General features: G+C 43.4%; 1 long non-coding RNA gene and 1 pseudogene across 1 annotated transcript; one reads left to right on the top strand and one right to left on the bottom strand.

The window, feature by feature from the left end:
* Positions 1-738: 738 nt before the first annotated feature.
* On the bottom strand, positions 739-1,205 carry LOC128406494 (FAU ubiquitin-like and ribosomal protein S30; annotated as a pseudogene).
* Positions 1,206-13,743: 12,538 nt separating this feature from the next.
* LOC128409579 (uncharacterized) lies at positions 13,744-15,548 on the top strand. Its single transcript, XR_008329257.1, has 2 exons — positions 13,744-13,844; positions 14,352-15,548. It is a non-coding gene; the product is annotated as an uncharacterized LOC128409579 (long non-coding RNA).
* Positions 15,549-15,779: the final 231 nt, after the last annotated feature.

Genomic DNA, 15,779 nt, shown 5'->3' with positions numbered 1-15,779 from the left:
GAAAAGGAAAGTGAGAGAGGAGGAAAGATAAAGGGTAGTTGGTCTTGGAGTGTATGGCCCTAGGAAGCTAACTAAGAGGATAACTGGTTAACAAAAGGGGAAATACTAAGCCTCTGAGTCCAGGATTTAAGAAGACGAGGGTTGATCAGAGGGTGGTCATAGAACATAGAATCATATAGATGGGAGGGACCCTGAGGTTCATCTAGTCCAACTCCCTGCAGTGCAGGAATATGCAGCTGTGACTGAACCTCCAACCTTGGCATTATCAGCACCATGCTCTAACCAACTGAGCTATCCAGCTGCTGGAGAGAAGGAAGAGGAAAAGCATGCTGGCACAACATGAAGGAGGGGAAAGAGTTGGAAAATGAAAGGACAAGGTCTTGATGGAGATTTGCTTAAAACAGCTGGGAGTAAGACAGGAATTGTGGTGGCAGGAGGAGAGGCATCCCCAGCTGGAAAGGGAGTGGAGGAGCTCAGAAGGCAGAAGGAAGTGTAGGAAATCTGGCACAAGATTGTGCAGGCCCCATGAGGACTCAGACTCTTGGAGTAGCAACCAGGGCAAGGGAACCACGCAAAAGGCCCTGAGGTGATAACCACCAGCACAGAAGCTGTATCCTTAGCTGAATAAACAGCTTTTGTTACAACACAAGCCAAGTGTGGCATTATCTTGTGGGGCCTAGTGGAAGGAAATGGAGTTGAACTATGTTAAACTATCTCCTTCAAGCCTGGATGCAGCAGTTTCTTTTTTCTTTTTCCCCAAGCTAAGATCAGATTTGTTAGGTAACTGGGTGCTGCTTAGGAGTTGGCACTGGGGCCCTTCTTCTTGCCAAAGCCTGGCACAATGTTGAGAAAGAAGCGGTTGTATTGCATGCGCCTCTTGGAACGGCCAATCTCCTCCTCCTTCTTCTTTTGCTTAGCAACCTTTGTGGTCTGGCCTCTCACTTTGCCAGCACAAGCCAGGGAGCCAGGGACCTTACCACCCAGCATGTGTGCAGTAACCTCCAGCATTGTGAGGTCACTGATGCCCAATGACCGCATCATCTTCCAGGGGGGTCCCACCAAGGAGGATCACATGATCCTCAGGCACAATGCCCTCCAAGGACTCGATGTGGGCCTTAAGGTGAGCTACTGTTTCTTGCCCGGACACCTCAAGGTTGTTCAGATTCTGAGCACGAATACAGAGTTGCATAGTTCCACACTCAGTTGCCAAGATGGAGCCGAGAGAGCCAAAGAGTCACCGCTGCTCCGCGCACGCAGATAAGGGAAAGGAAAGAGAGGATGCAGCAGTTTCTGAGGAAGAACAATCCAAATGGCACTCCCCATATTATTGATAAGAAATAAAATGATCAGGTGAGCAATGATTGTTATGAACTGACCAGGCACTAAGCAGCAGCCTTAAAATTTCCTTAAAGCATGAATGTAGGTTGGCATTACTGCTTAGAATACTGCTGTTGAAGAGAGGACCAGAAGGTGAAACAGATCTTAAATGCTGAGATCCCCTTTCTCTTCCAATGGCCTGGCCTTACCCCTTCCCAGTATCTCCTTCTGTCTATAACCACTGATATTGTACCTCCTCTGACCCATTCCCAGGCATTTTCCAGGTAATCCTACAGGATCCAAGGGACATAATACAATACAAAACAAGCAGGTAATTTATTTTACAGAGACTGAAAGTTTTTATAATCTACATATATTTTTGCAAAATAATTCACAACCCAACTGGCTGAACAAGGTGAAACTACCTACTGGATCTTCAGCTCTCATTTAGGATTATCGTAATATTGTAGCAACCTATGTCTATGTCCAAATCTAGTGCTCTTGGTTCAGCCTCATATCAAAAAATATCACAAAGGAAGAATTTGTTAAGGCATTTTGTTTTATAAACATGTTTTGGACATTCCCTCTTTCATTTCCTTTGGAATTACCTCTTGGAGGATGTATAAATGTTGAACAAATGTGCTTCTCTTGAGCAGCTGAAGACTACTACAGTTGATATACATAGCTGACTAGTAGTAGGATATGTAGGCAACAACAGATCTTGATGTGAGCCATGAACGCCTGTACCAAAACAGTGTGGGAGGTGATTGCCAAATGCTACTGAATGAGAAGCTGAGAAAATAAGTTTCTGTCTTCCACTGAGACCAATGTGGCTTAGTCCCAGTCTACCAATATGTTGGGATGGGGATTCTCATGCCTAGGAGCAAATCACGAACCTCCAACCTCTCTATCTGGCTCCCAGGACTCTCTCCATGGCACATATTCTCCCCTGGCCAGACTCCTCTCTGTCCCTGCTCCACAGTTGCTCTTTGAACTGTATCTGATACAGTCTTACGCTGCTAGCATTCAGCAATGAACAGGATGAACTGGAATATGAATACATTAATGTGTGCATCTTATGCCAAAGAAAGGCAGTGTCTCAGAGCCTGTTTCCACTTTTGTCCTAGTCACTGCTGTCGCTAGCCTACAATGGATATACTTGTGTACAGAACAGAATCTACCTATTCTGTGTTGTGTCTTATGAACAAACACAACATTGTGGGCTGTTTTCCTCCTCTCACCCTTTCTGATTGTATTTTACTAGCAAAATGTTGCTTATGACGGCCCAATTCTCAAGAAGATAGTAATCCTATGCTTACTCTGTATTATTTCAGACCAAAGGGGTTGGTGTGGCTTCACATACCTGAGGGTTCTTCCATACAAAAAACTTTAAACATGCTTCAATAAAGACCCAGAGGAAGACATCATGAGGAAAGTCGTCCCATGGGGCTTTTTCACATCAGGAAGCATGGCCAAGGAGGCTGAAGAGTGCAGGGAAAATATTTACTGAAATGAAAAAGGCATGCACCTTTGTTCAAAAACCCTACCCACCTTGAAAACCTAAAGAAATGTTCAAGTGCCCTGCGGTAGTGCCATAGCTTGTAGGCTATCTGGGTTTTTTGCCCTGAGTGAAGCCTCCAGAGGGGTGCCATTGAGGCTCCTAGTCTGTGTGTGTGTGTGTGCAAATGTGTGGGGGAAGTGCAAGGCAGGAAAATCATGGAGGCCTTTTTTCCAGGAGAAGAAAAATTTTGAGAAAATTGATAAATTTTGATAAATTTTAGTGGAGGGTGCTGTTCCGTTATAAGATTCAGCTTCCAGTCTGGCCACCTTTTGTACATGCGATGAGAGAGGTGTCATCTTATCTCCCTCAGGCAGCAAAGTATATTGGACAGTCCCTGGTTCAGAGCTCAGTGTTAGAGCATCTGCTTTGCACACAGGAGGCCAAGGGTTCAATACCCTGCATCTCCAGATAGAAATGGGAAAGCTTCCCTGCCTGAAACCTTGGAGAGTCACTGCCAGGAAGTGTAGACATTTCTAAGTTAGGTAAGTCAATGGTTAGACTTGCTCAAAGGCATTTTCCTATTCCTGGTGGAACTACTGCTTGATTCCAAGGAGCACTTCTTGGTCTGGCTGAAGTTCTCCTCTGCTTTAATTTTTGCTGAGTAAGCCAAAAATAAGGGATGCGGGTGGTGCTGTGGGTTAAACCACAGAGCCTAGGACTTGCCGATCAGAAGGTCGGCGGTTCGAATCCCTGCAACAGGGTGAGCTCCCGTTGCTCAGTCCCAGCTCCTGCCCACCTAGCAGTTCGAAAGCACATCAAAGTGCAAGTAGATAAATAGGTACTGCTCCGGCAGGAAGGTAAACGGTGTTTCCGTGCGCTGCTCTGGTTCGCCAGAAGCGGCTTAGTCATGCTGGCCACATGACTCGGAAGCTGTATGCCGGCTCCCTCGGCCAATAAAGCGAGATGAGTGCTGCAACCCCAGAGTCGGCCACAACTGGACCTAATGGTCAGGGGTCCCTTTACCTTTTAAGCCAAAAATAGACACAATCAAAATGTTGCTCCCCCCAACACTATTTGTTAATTTAAATCATAACCATGTTGCCTCTCCAAAGCTCAGGGCAGTTTACAACTACTGTTGGAAGATTTTTCCAGCAGTGCTAGTCTCTTGCAGGGAAAATAACAGATATTTGTGGCACCTTAAATATACATACTATGGCATCAGCATACGTGGACTAGAGTCCATTTCCTCAACTGTATCCTGAGTTTTAGGTATGTTAATTAGTTACCTAATTATCATCCACCCTGTACTTTGTGCACTTCATTTCCCTCAGATCTCATTGCTTACAATATATATTTCCAGCGCCACGCACATACGGTCCCAAATGTTTACATCCTTCGGTTTCAAATGGAATTCGATGGCAAGGATGCGACATTTCCATCAGAAAGGATGGTGAGAAGTATTACTCCAGGCACTCTCCCCTATACATACGGAATTAACAGCTCCCTTGTTTACTTAATGGAATTCTTTTTCCCCGAAATGTTGGCTACAAAACGATGGAAAATAAAGATGGCTACAGTTCTAGACCAACTGAGCTGTTGGTGTTATTTTTATTTAACCTTGTTTGACAAATTTTAATTTTAGAACGTACTACTTTTTTACTAAAAGGAGCACGATTCAGCCAATGTTAGGCACTTTTTGAGTGTCACTGATTTAAAGCGGAGGGTTGAGTATGTGCTTTATAAAACAGGCGTGCGCACCTTCTCCCCCACTGAAATCAATGGACGTGACAATGCCTTAACTTCGGGCTGGATGGCGCTCGGGTTGATCTTTGATGCCCATAGATCATAGTTGACTGTCCTCCCAAGACTGCCTACGTGTCCTACTCTAGGAATGGAAGGTATTGTTCATTCCAGTTTTATACATCTGGGGGAACAAGAACTGAGTTGCTGGAATCTGATTGTAAACTTTCCCCCCCACTCCCGCGCCTCACTTTCCAGGAACTCCAGAAGAACGTACTGAATTTTTGCACCCTAATCCTAAACACGTTTTTTGGGGGGATGGGAGAAGAACAGTTCCTTGGATGTAAGCATCCTTGCTTTCCATGGAAAGTACCTCTAAGTAAATGCCATGTATATATTTTAAAGTAAACTCATATGTAAGTGGGACATCTATCTTGCTGGAAAAGATCTCGGCTACTTGAATATATATATATAAATTTTAGGAGAACCGTAGTAGCCATTCTATTCAAACAAAGCACACGGTTCCGCCGAAGTTAAGCTTTTCTACACCCCATTGATTCCCGTGGGAAAAAGAAATAAGCGCGGGTTCGAGTCTCCCCTTTGAAATCAATAAGACTTAACTTTCTCTGGGATGTGTTTAAAATGCTTCTGAGCATCAGTTAGGCTAGAATCATGATAGCATCTTGATTACATTTGGAGATTGAGGTTTAATGACTCAATTGACGCTTAATTTAGCTTTATCTTTTAGCCTTCTTGTCTCCTAAATGAATAGCTGCGTTAAACGCCCCAGCGAATATCTCCCGACAAAAGCGTCGCTAGAGCCGAGGAGGGTTCGGATAAAGTAGATTCGGGTCCACGAAGAAAGTTTACTCCACAATGAGTTCCTTAGACCTTCAGGTGTCAGCAGGTCTCTTTGTTGTTGTTAAAGCAGGACAAAATAGAAGAACGAGGAGGAGGAGGAGGAGGAGGAGGAGGAGGAGGAGGAGGAGGAGGAGGAGGAGGAGGAGGAGGAGTGGACATTTTTCAAGGTGTAGATTTGACGTGGTTGGTGTTGGCGGAAATATTTCACCTTCGGCTGAGCGATGCTTTCAGTCCTAAACACACGTTCCTGGATATGTCTTAAAATCTTATGAAGCCAATATGCTCCGGGGATAAATGGCCTGGGGATTTTCCCTCATACAGTGAGAAGTGAGTGGAATCCCAAATTTCCAGGGTATCTTTTAGAGAGAAAGGGTAGAGGTCCAGCACTGAGTCCAGGGAACAGATAGCCAGCATTCCAGCTTAAGTTAGTGTTTCGTTTGGGATGGTTCCAAAAAAAGCCTTGGGTGTCCCTTCTTTGAGGCCTGCGGGTGTACATGTTGGCTGGGTCCAGATTTAAGAAGAAAAAAATCGCCAGTCGGATAAAATGCTGTAACACACGTGCACCCTCTCCTTAAAAATCGCGTTTGTGCAAGCAAAACAACACGCGTGTTCATTTTGCTGCCCATGGCGACCATATTATACATTCACGTGCATGTCCTTCCCGCTGAGTTCATTGGAGCTTACTCCGAAGTAAGTGCTCATAGAATTGCAATTAATTTCTTTATACATCCCATTAAACGTTTCCCACATCTTTTATTTTCTTTCTTTCTTTTTTTAAAGTGGGGGTGGAAGATGTAATCGCCTTTCCATTTCTTCCCAAGCGATGCTTGTTAAATTTCGGCTGTCTGAGACGTGAATGTCTTGCAGTGAGAGGGAGAAAAATAAGAGTCGGATGACTAGCACACGACCCTAGGACGGCAGCCAAAGAGAAGCAACAGCAGCCCAGTTGTATAATGATTTCTTGGGAGCAAGTTTTGCAGGCCGTATGAAGAGCAGGGAGCGCCCCGGCCGCGATGCAGCTGCGCGTTAATTAATTATTTAGCATGGAAAGCGAGTCTCCAAGGGGGCCTGTAACCCACCCCGATAATGTTCTTGAAAGCAAGTGCAAAAGTTCAGTTTAAAGAGAGCAAGTTTGTCAATGCCTTCCCGCCTCTGGTTTCCCCCATTAGAAGCTCTCCGGTGTGCTAAAAAGGTCTACTCTAAGGAGCTATGTTCCAGATGCGGTTTTGTTGCAGGAGACACAGCCCTCTCTCTCTCTCCACAGGTCAACTGAAGAAGTGAATGCCTTTGTTTAGGATACATATTGACTCGACTGGAACATTTCTAATTCCAGTGTTTCCATTTAAGTAAGTTTGGTTGACTTGATTTCCTCTATTTATATGCTGCCTTTCTGCAGTAAGCTGTGCACAAAGCGGCTTATTTTGTACCGCATGCAGAACATTAGCGAGGGGGGCGGGGAGAAGAAATATCAATAAATTCAAGTTGCGTAAGGAGTGACTTTAAGCTACGAGTCTAGGTCTTCGCTCTGCAGCAGAACTGCAAGACAAGCCTGTAAGAGATCATTTATGTGCATACATTTCCACTCTTTACATAAAATAATAAAAATGGATTTATCTATGTATAGAAACACAAACAAACACCACTATCTCGTTATTCCTTTCAGAACGCGACAAGATCTATGTCTGGGTCTTACGAAACAATGGGAAATTTATCCATCTAACAATCTGGGCGGCAGGGGGGTGGGGAAGAATGAATATATCTCTCTTGTTTTATCTTGATTCAGCTCTAACAAAAATCTTGAAAATAGATAAAACCTGAAATGGGATCATCGTGGTCCTCTCTTGAAAACTTTGGAAACTTTGAACTACACGTTCTTTCATATGCCACCGTAAGTTTAAACTATTTTAATTAAATCAGTGGTTTGTCAGAAGGCTCCGACCACTGACGAACGTTCATTCACAAGCCCCAATTTCAGTGAATGGTGGGGTTTCTTCGGAAGCAGCCACGTTGACTTCCTGCTGAAAAACACCTTATCAAAAATTGATCCCAGCCAACACTGGCTTTCAGGAGAGGATAAATGGAGTGAAACCCACAGACAGATCTATATGCGCCGGGTAAACACCCTCGAAATTAAGATTGCAATTCTATACAGTGCACACACGTCTATGGCGATAAGTCCCATGGAATTCAGTGGGTCTTACTTCTGAGTAGACTTGCGTGGGGTTGTGGTCTATGGGACCTACCTCCCATAGTATACGTGGCTGGAACTGAGATCCATGACTACGTAGGTTCTAAATTCTACACAGGGGGTTCCTGCTCCCTCCTCCCACATTTCATCTTAGTACTGTGACTAAATGTGAACCCCATGCAGGCAGCGCTTGCCAATCCCTCCCCTTTCCTTCCTTTGTTTACCATCTAGCCTTAACGAAGAGCTCTGGAGAACTCGGAAACGTGCACAGTATTTTGTGACATTTTACTTGGCTTAACAAAGGAATTGCCCTATATGTGAACTTTTTCTTGTGGGTCAACATAACAAAAATGTCTATATGGAATATTTCCCAAGAGGCACCCTGCGGTGTCTGACTATTTTTGTGCTTCTAAGGGAGAGGCAATCAGGATGGAAACTTTTTAATAGTTGCGAGCCTATTCATATGTCTTTGAATTCTAATTAGTTGCCATATTTGAAGTATATTAACTCATTATAGAGTTGCATATATTGTTCTTCTTAGAATGATTGTTCCTGAAGGGCCCACGGTTTGACTGGGCGTCTTTTACTGGTATTATTAGTCTTATTATTACCTTAATAGAGTTCCATAGACTGAATGCATGTTTTCTATAAAAGGAGATTCGTTTAATGACACTCTCTAATATCTTTGCTCGCTACTCCGATGGGAACAGTTTAGTGAGTAAAGTAGACTAACAACCTAAGTGAAAGGGGGCGGGGGATGAGGTGGGAAAGCACAGAGTACAGATGGGTAAGGTTAAGTACATTTTAATTTATTTGTTTACTACGAAACACAACCCAATTAAACACTAGATCGGGTAGACTTTGCCTTTTGGGTATAAACACAGAGTAAATCTATTGACAACAACTGCGCAGAGGCAAAACAAAATGGATGTCAGGACCTTAAACTTGCCACATTAATTAATGAATAAACTAAAAGAATACAAGGAGCTCCTCGCCGTTGTTGTTCAGATGTTAAACGGGGAAATCAACAATTAATAGATTCGCAGGGGTGTGTACACGTTCCAGTGAGGCATCACATGAAATATTCCGTGTGTTCAAAGGAACGGTTGCTGGTGGCCTTCCTAGTTCTTTGGCTCCGAGCTATTAAACATTATCACGTCACAGTGGAATTGGAGCAGGATGCGATGAGTACCAAAGTTGAGTCCCAATTTAGCGAAATTTAGATTTCAGCAGAAGAGAAGTAAGGAGGTGGTTGACTGATTCATAACCATTTGACCGAAAGCGCTTAACTTCGGCTGGATTGTACTCATTCTTCGATACTAGTGTAATCGTACCAATAACAAAACAACAACAGTAATAATAATATAGCAACAACAAACAACAACAACAACAAAATAATAATAATAATAATATGGTATGGAGACAAAATTAAGCGTTGTTGTGCCATTCGAATCAGTGGGAGATAAAAAGTCCAGTTCTGTGTTTGCTCTGAAATCAACATTGAGTTCAGTGGGGCTTCCACATAAATCAGGGTGCAGAAAATCGCAGCCTTGTATTTTCAGTCCGAATCTCAGTGAGTAGGAAGCTTCAATAAATTATTGTTTCCAAGTGTAGGCTGGGTTGAAGTGTAACTCACCCATTACGGAATGACCTTTTCCTAAGCAAATGAAATAGGCTGTTGCCAACTTCGCAGCTCACGCCATAATAAACCTGTTCGGGCTCTACACCCACGACTCTAACTTGGATTTAATCCTAGCGATTTCAGTTGGACTTTTCTCCAAATAAACTCAACTCAGAGGAAGTTCAGCATACTTAAATAGGATTTACAAGTATACACAGAGTCTCATTAATTTCTAAAGGATTTTAAAAGTGCTTAATTTTTCTTCTGGGTTGAATTCAGGGTGCTTAAGAGAGTGGTGTAAAGGGGAAACTCGCTCTCTCGTGTGTGTGTCAGTTCTTTGGCAGTGTTTTCTATCTGTCTATCTATTTATCTGCCTAACTAGTTTATTATTTGCTTTTTAAAACTTGTTTCGACGGTGCTTGTGACCTCCCAATTGACCACTACGCTGCACAGAAATGCTTGGAAAACACTGTAAAGCACTTTATAATCTTGTGATAATAAACCGTGATTTAGTATTGATGTAAGTTTCTCAGTTTTTCAAAAAGGTTTGTTGGAAACCAAGTGAGAAAATGGAGGTGGGAAGGAAAAGACAAACAGAGAGGCTGATTGGATGGAATAAGGGATGGAAGGATGGATGGATGGACGGATGGACGGACAGAGATATGCTGAAGCTGCATAAGAAGACAAAATAAGGTATATATATAAAGATGGCCGAAGAGAGGAATGAGTTATGGTGAACTTTCAAAGATTAAACAGAACTTTTTCTAAAAAATCGTACATCTACGGTAGAATTCCAGAACTTAGTCACTGATGGAGAACAACCAACAGTTTAACTTAATAAATAAAACCTGTATGCTTGAATTATATGTAACTATTTTGTATAGGTAAAGCTATGGTTTTCCCAGTAGTGATGTATGGAAGTGAGAACTGGACCGTAAAGAAGGCTGATCGCCGAAGAATTGATGCTTTTGAATTATGGTGCTGGAGGAGACTCTTGAGAGTCCCGTGGACTGCAAGAAGATCAAATCGATCCATTCTGAAGGAAATCAGCCCTGAGTGCTCACTGGAAGGACAGATCCTGAAGCTGAGGCTCCAATACTTTGGCCACCTCGTGAGAAGAGAAGACTCCCTGGAAAAGCCCCTGATGTTGGAAAGATGGAGGGCACAAGGAGAAGGGGACGGCAGAGGACGAGATGGTTGCACAGTGTTCTCGAAGCTACCAATATGAGTTTGACCAAACTGCTGGAGGCAGTGGAAGACAGGAGTGCCTGGCGTGCTCTGGTCCATGGGGTCAGGAAGAGCCGGACACGACTAAACAACAGCAGCAGCAGCAGCAGCAGCACTTGGGAGCATATTATGTAGCTATAATCACTGTCTGCCTAAGCACACACAGGAGCGTGTGGACAAAAGAGAAGAGAATGAGAATCCTTCTGCCTGGTTATTTGTTTGTTCCCCCTCGACTTTTGAGCCTTCTCAATATCATGTGAAGACCAGGCAGTAGCCCATCGGCATATTTGTCAGAAAGCTGTCAAAACCCCCATCCTGTACATATAGTATGAATGGAGCAACTACCTTTCCTAGAGGAATCTGAATATTTGGGCTGTTTTCTTGGTGGGTTAAAGCACTAGGGCAAGGAGTCTTTCGAGCCAGGTACTGAGACCATTTCAAAGCCTTCATATCTCACATGTGTGAGATTGCTGCTGGAAATGCGGACTGTAAATAATTCATACCTCTGGTGGTATACGTTACAAGGCGCATTCCTGTTGCACAGCTCAGCAGCTGACCATAAATGCTGCAGAGCAGCGTGGAGAGGTGACACCCCTTGGCAGCCTGGTGGGTAAACTGTATACTCGGCACACATTGTTCGAGTTTATGTGTTGGCTATCAGAGTGTGCCACCCTTTTCAGGGCCGGTGAATTAATCAGTCAATTAATATTATCTGCCCTATAGTTTCCTGCGCCTCCATGAATTCTTGCTGATTATAGAAAGCCGACTCAATCCACCAGCCCAGTGTACGTCCCACGACAAACATGCAGAGCGATCCTAAGCAAGTTTAACATCAGTGGGTCTTCCTTCTCAGTAAGCCTGTGCTCATCTCTTTCTCGCTCCCGCGCACACACATACAGAATATCATTTCGATTACAATATGTCAAGTAATTCTCAAAGACTGCGATTCTGCTGTACTGCAGTAAACGAGAGGTTTTGCCCTTGCGTTTTTTAGGAACAAGAAGCCAACACTGTATTATCAAAGGTCGATGATTCTCTGTTCCTTACGGTTAACATAGATTCTTTCTTCATTGCTTACAACTGAAATGCATGGTTATCCTCGTATCCAAGGAGGAAAGATGGCGGGTCCCTCAGCCATATACGTGTGGGTGGAAGGAACTGACAATTCTTTGGTTTAAGGGTCCCTTTCCGTTCTCAATGATGAAATGGAGTTATGCAAGGAGGATGACTTAACATGAGCACAAAGGCACAGGAGTTGGGGGAGTAAAATATAAATTTGTTTTAATGCCCTGTTGCAGCAAATTCCACTAAACAACTGTAGACAAAGCTCACAAGGGAAGACTCTGGCAGACTTTGGCAGACTTTTGACACTAACTTTGAAAAGGAGAATTTATATAGCCATTAGAAATGATCGTTCTTGAGGGGGAAAGTCTTCTATTCAGCAATATACCCCTAAACACATACGATGAACGCACAGTAGGCATATAAAGAAAATACACGTGTGTGTGTGTTGTGCCGGCTGGGTCCACGAAAGTATCATACAACAAGTGAGGGGCGTTTATTATCTTTAATATTTAAGATAGCCCCTTATGTGCAGGGCATTGTTGCTATCCAGTCGAAAGTCTGTCGTCAGGATAAGACTTTCAAGACAACGAAAAGGCTACTGGAGCGGCAGGAAAAATCATGGCAATGGTTTTCCAGAGATGGAGGCTCCAAGTGGCCATATAGCGAATGGACGTCCGGTTGTTGTTGTTTACAGGAATTTATTGCCAACTTGAGTAATCTGAGGGCATCTGAAAAATCGGGGGTGGATTGCATCGGGAAGTTTCAAGAAACCATTTCCTGTTTACTTTAGAGACTAGAAAAGTTCTACTTTTTGCTTCTAGCATATGCAAACCTCAGGTGTTCAGGGATTCCCCAAAAGATATTTGGGAGATCATTGAGGGCTTTAAAAAAAGTTGCAACATTCACTGTACATTTCATTGGACGTCAAAACGACGTCCAGTAACTCTTCCAGCAGTTACATTGCTAACACCAGATTTCGGCATTGCGTGGAAATAATTTTTTTTCTGCCGAAATTTGATGCTCATCTCAAAAACAACAACGATAAAATATAAAAGCCCATTGCGTAAGTGTAATCTTATGTATGGCTGCTCAGAAGTAAATATCACTAAATTCAGGGGGCTTAATCCCAAATAAGGGTGTATAGGCTTGCAGCCTAGCATTCCAATTCTTTATTTGGAGCCAACCAACTTTATTGCCAAGTCAACCTTCTCCTGTTTAGGTAGGTGCTAAATAGGTGCGCTCAACATCACAGCCTGAGGCTTCCATGGTTTCCCCTTAGATTAGCCGGAGAAAGAGATTATAAATGCAATTAAAAAGAGGAAGTCAGAGGAAGAAAGAAAACAAAGTAAGAATTGTTACATACCTGATGGGACACCCTTCCTGCCTCAGTGCTGTTGAATACAACTTTATATAATCAAAGACACTGATTTTTCCCACAGAGGCCTGCTGGTTGCATCGCAATATTCTTTTCCTTAGATGTTTTCCAGAGTCAACAACTATTCTGGCATCAGGGTGACTCAGGGTGTGCATATGGATAATTCTATTGTTAGACTTCCGAATACTCTCATTTAGGAGATCATATTATTATTATTTTAAATTAAAAAATGAAGTGTGAGAACTCCCAGAGAGAGGAAGAGACATAAAATCTCCCTTGCTTCCTTCAGCTGCCTCTGAAGAACATTGTCGACCAAACGATGCAAAGCGATAAATACCTTCGGAGGTGTCCCGTTTGTTGACACAAACAACAAGGCCAAACGGGGGCCCTCCTTCTCATTGTGACTTTAGAATGAAAGGCTGCCGCCTCTTTTAACTTGGAAATGAACTTGGACTTCCGACCAGACAGGGCACTAAGCTGGAGGAGATATTTTTATTTGTCTGCCTCTGAATCATTTCCTAACGGGTAAAGTGCTCTATTAAAAAGAGTGTAAAATCATCACCGAGAAGTCATCGGAACTAAGAATATATAAAGGGCGCGCGAACACACACACACACACACACACACACACACACACACACACACACTCTTTCTGGAACAAGTCCCCCGTTTTCCCATAGCCTTTTGTCCTTAAGACCGATGCTTATAGGGAGAGAGGGAGACAGAGTATGCGTGTGTGAGTAGAGGGGGTGTATTGGTGTGGGGGTGAAAGATGTGAATACTCCTTTAGGAGGAAAGGGGGGGCACGCTCTAATGAAGGGGATAGTTGACCTCCTGTATTCCATGCTGTGACTGCCTCCATTCAGTCGCTGCAAAGAACTACATAGCGCTGCCAGCTGGAAGGAACGTCACATTAGGTTATGATGTGTCAGAGCCTACGAGGAAAGAGGTATTTATTTGTTTGTTTATCCCTAGCATTCAGAAGCAAGACCATCTTCACTTTCATCCTGGAGGAAAGGAGTGGAATGAGAATGGAAAGGAAAAAAGTTTGAGGACCTCCCTAAAGAGATAGAGGAAATAAAGGAAGAGAAGAAGGAAGGAAGGAAGGAAGGAAGGAAGGAAGGAAGGAAGGAAGGAGCTACCCTACAGAAAATAAGGCGAGGAAAAATAGAGGGTGTTTTATGCTTTTTTAAAAAAAGAAAAGAAATGCGCCGTTTCTTGAGGGATGGGGTGGGGGAAAAGACGGCCAAGGGAGATTGAACCGCCTCTATTGCGAAAATTCTAAGGGGGTGGGATATAGAAAGGATTACAAGGAACAAAGGAAGACAAGGGAGGGGTCCTATTAGTATCATCATAATCACCATCAGCACCATCATCAGATAAATAAATGCACTGGTTTCAGCACCCACGAACACGTGTTTTATTGTAATAATAATTAGAGCTCTTCTCATTGCAGCGCCAGGCAAAACAATGAACAAGTGAGCCAGGAGGCTGGGCCCCTGTGAAATTCTAGACTTCTACAGGCCTCCAGGACGTGACATGTTACTAGGAGGGCAGAAATTCACTCCGAGGAATGGCTAAAAACATGGACTATCCCAACCCATTTCTCGAGGCAATTCCATTCGGTGACGATTCCTTGGGCCCTAACCCGTGGAGGAAGGAGCAGAGGAACGGCGCCTGGATTTTCTGGAGAACCGTCTCTGCCTATGATGTCAACGTTCTCTTTGAAGCCGATGTACTCCGAGGACATCTTAGAAATGTGCTTAGAAGTGAATTGCTGGAATTCATGATGGTCAATAGGGGAAAAATAAGTAGGGGAAATAGGGTGGTGGATGCTTCGCCTATTGTCTCCCATAGCTTTGCGTATGAACACACACACTGACCTGCCATTTTCCACACACAACCCTGTGTGCAGTCAGTCCGTTGCGAGGGGGGATTTACAAACTTTCAGAGTCTTCTGCTACACCTTGGAGAGAATCCAAAAATCCTGGGACAATTATATTCATTCAGTTCTGCCGTGAAGGAACCATGACTATTAATTTTCTCCAAAATGGAGCGGAGAAGTTTGCAAAGCTTTAGCTTTGTACTGAACATGTTTGAACAAAAACAGAAGACGAGTCTTTGAAAAACCAAAGAAAACACATATTTATACACACACAAAGCAAGGAAGGGGGGGAGGTAGAAGAAAGAACGTACAGTACTTGTATAACGTGAGACGGAGAGTTACAATTTCTTGGCTAAATTTGCATTCCGGGGGGAATTATATGCAGTTAATGCTAAAATATCCCCGTACGGGGCATTTTGTTTTCCCTTGATGGCTCAAAATCTATGTTCCTTGCCCAGCATGTTGATGGAATGAGAGAATTCCCTTCCAGCCCTATATTTATTATAGGGCCTTTCGTGGCGAGTGACGGGCAGACCCAACAGATTTCCTTGTTGATGGAAGGGCTAGAAATGCTAATATAAAGATTACTGTGGGAATCTGCCATGGGGATTCTGCAGCGGTGTGGGGAGCAACTGGTCCGAAAAGCCAAAATTACAGACTATTTATGGACAAAGAAAATTCAGTGGTGGAACCACCAATAGGCTGAAATGCGAGGAAGAATAAAGAGATGCCACAAAAGCCACCAGTGGCAGGAAGATGGAAAGGATACCTATGGTTTGTGTGTGTTTTAAAATGTTTCCTTTGAAATACCAACACTACAAATAAATCATTACACCAGATGGGTATGTTGAGGAAGTTATAAATATATCTGGGCACCCAAGGAGCTACTTTTGGATTGCCGGTCTTCTAGTGTGCTTATGAAATGTTAACTTCCACAGCTTCCTATTGACTTTGTTGGCTGTGAGAACCCCTTTAACTATCCCTGTGTAGATATTCCGA

The sequence above is a fragment of the Podarcis raffonei genome, chromosome 2 (assembly GCF_027172205.1).
Source record: "Podarcis raffonei isolate rPodRaf1 chromosome 2, rPodRaf1.pri, whole genome shotgun sequence".
Taxonomy (NCBI): domain Eukaryota; kingdom Metazoa; phylum Chordata; class Lepidosauria; order Squamata; family Lacertidae; genus Podarcis; species Podarcis raffonei.
The sequence above is the reverse complement of the archived record's forward strand: the minus strand, read 5'-3'. Positions and strand labels throughout refer to the sequence as shown.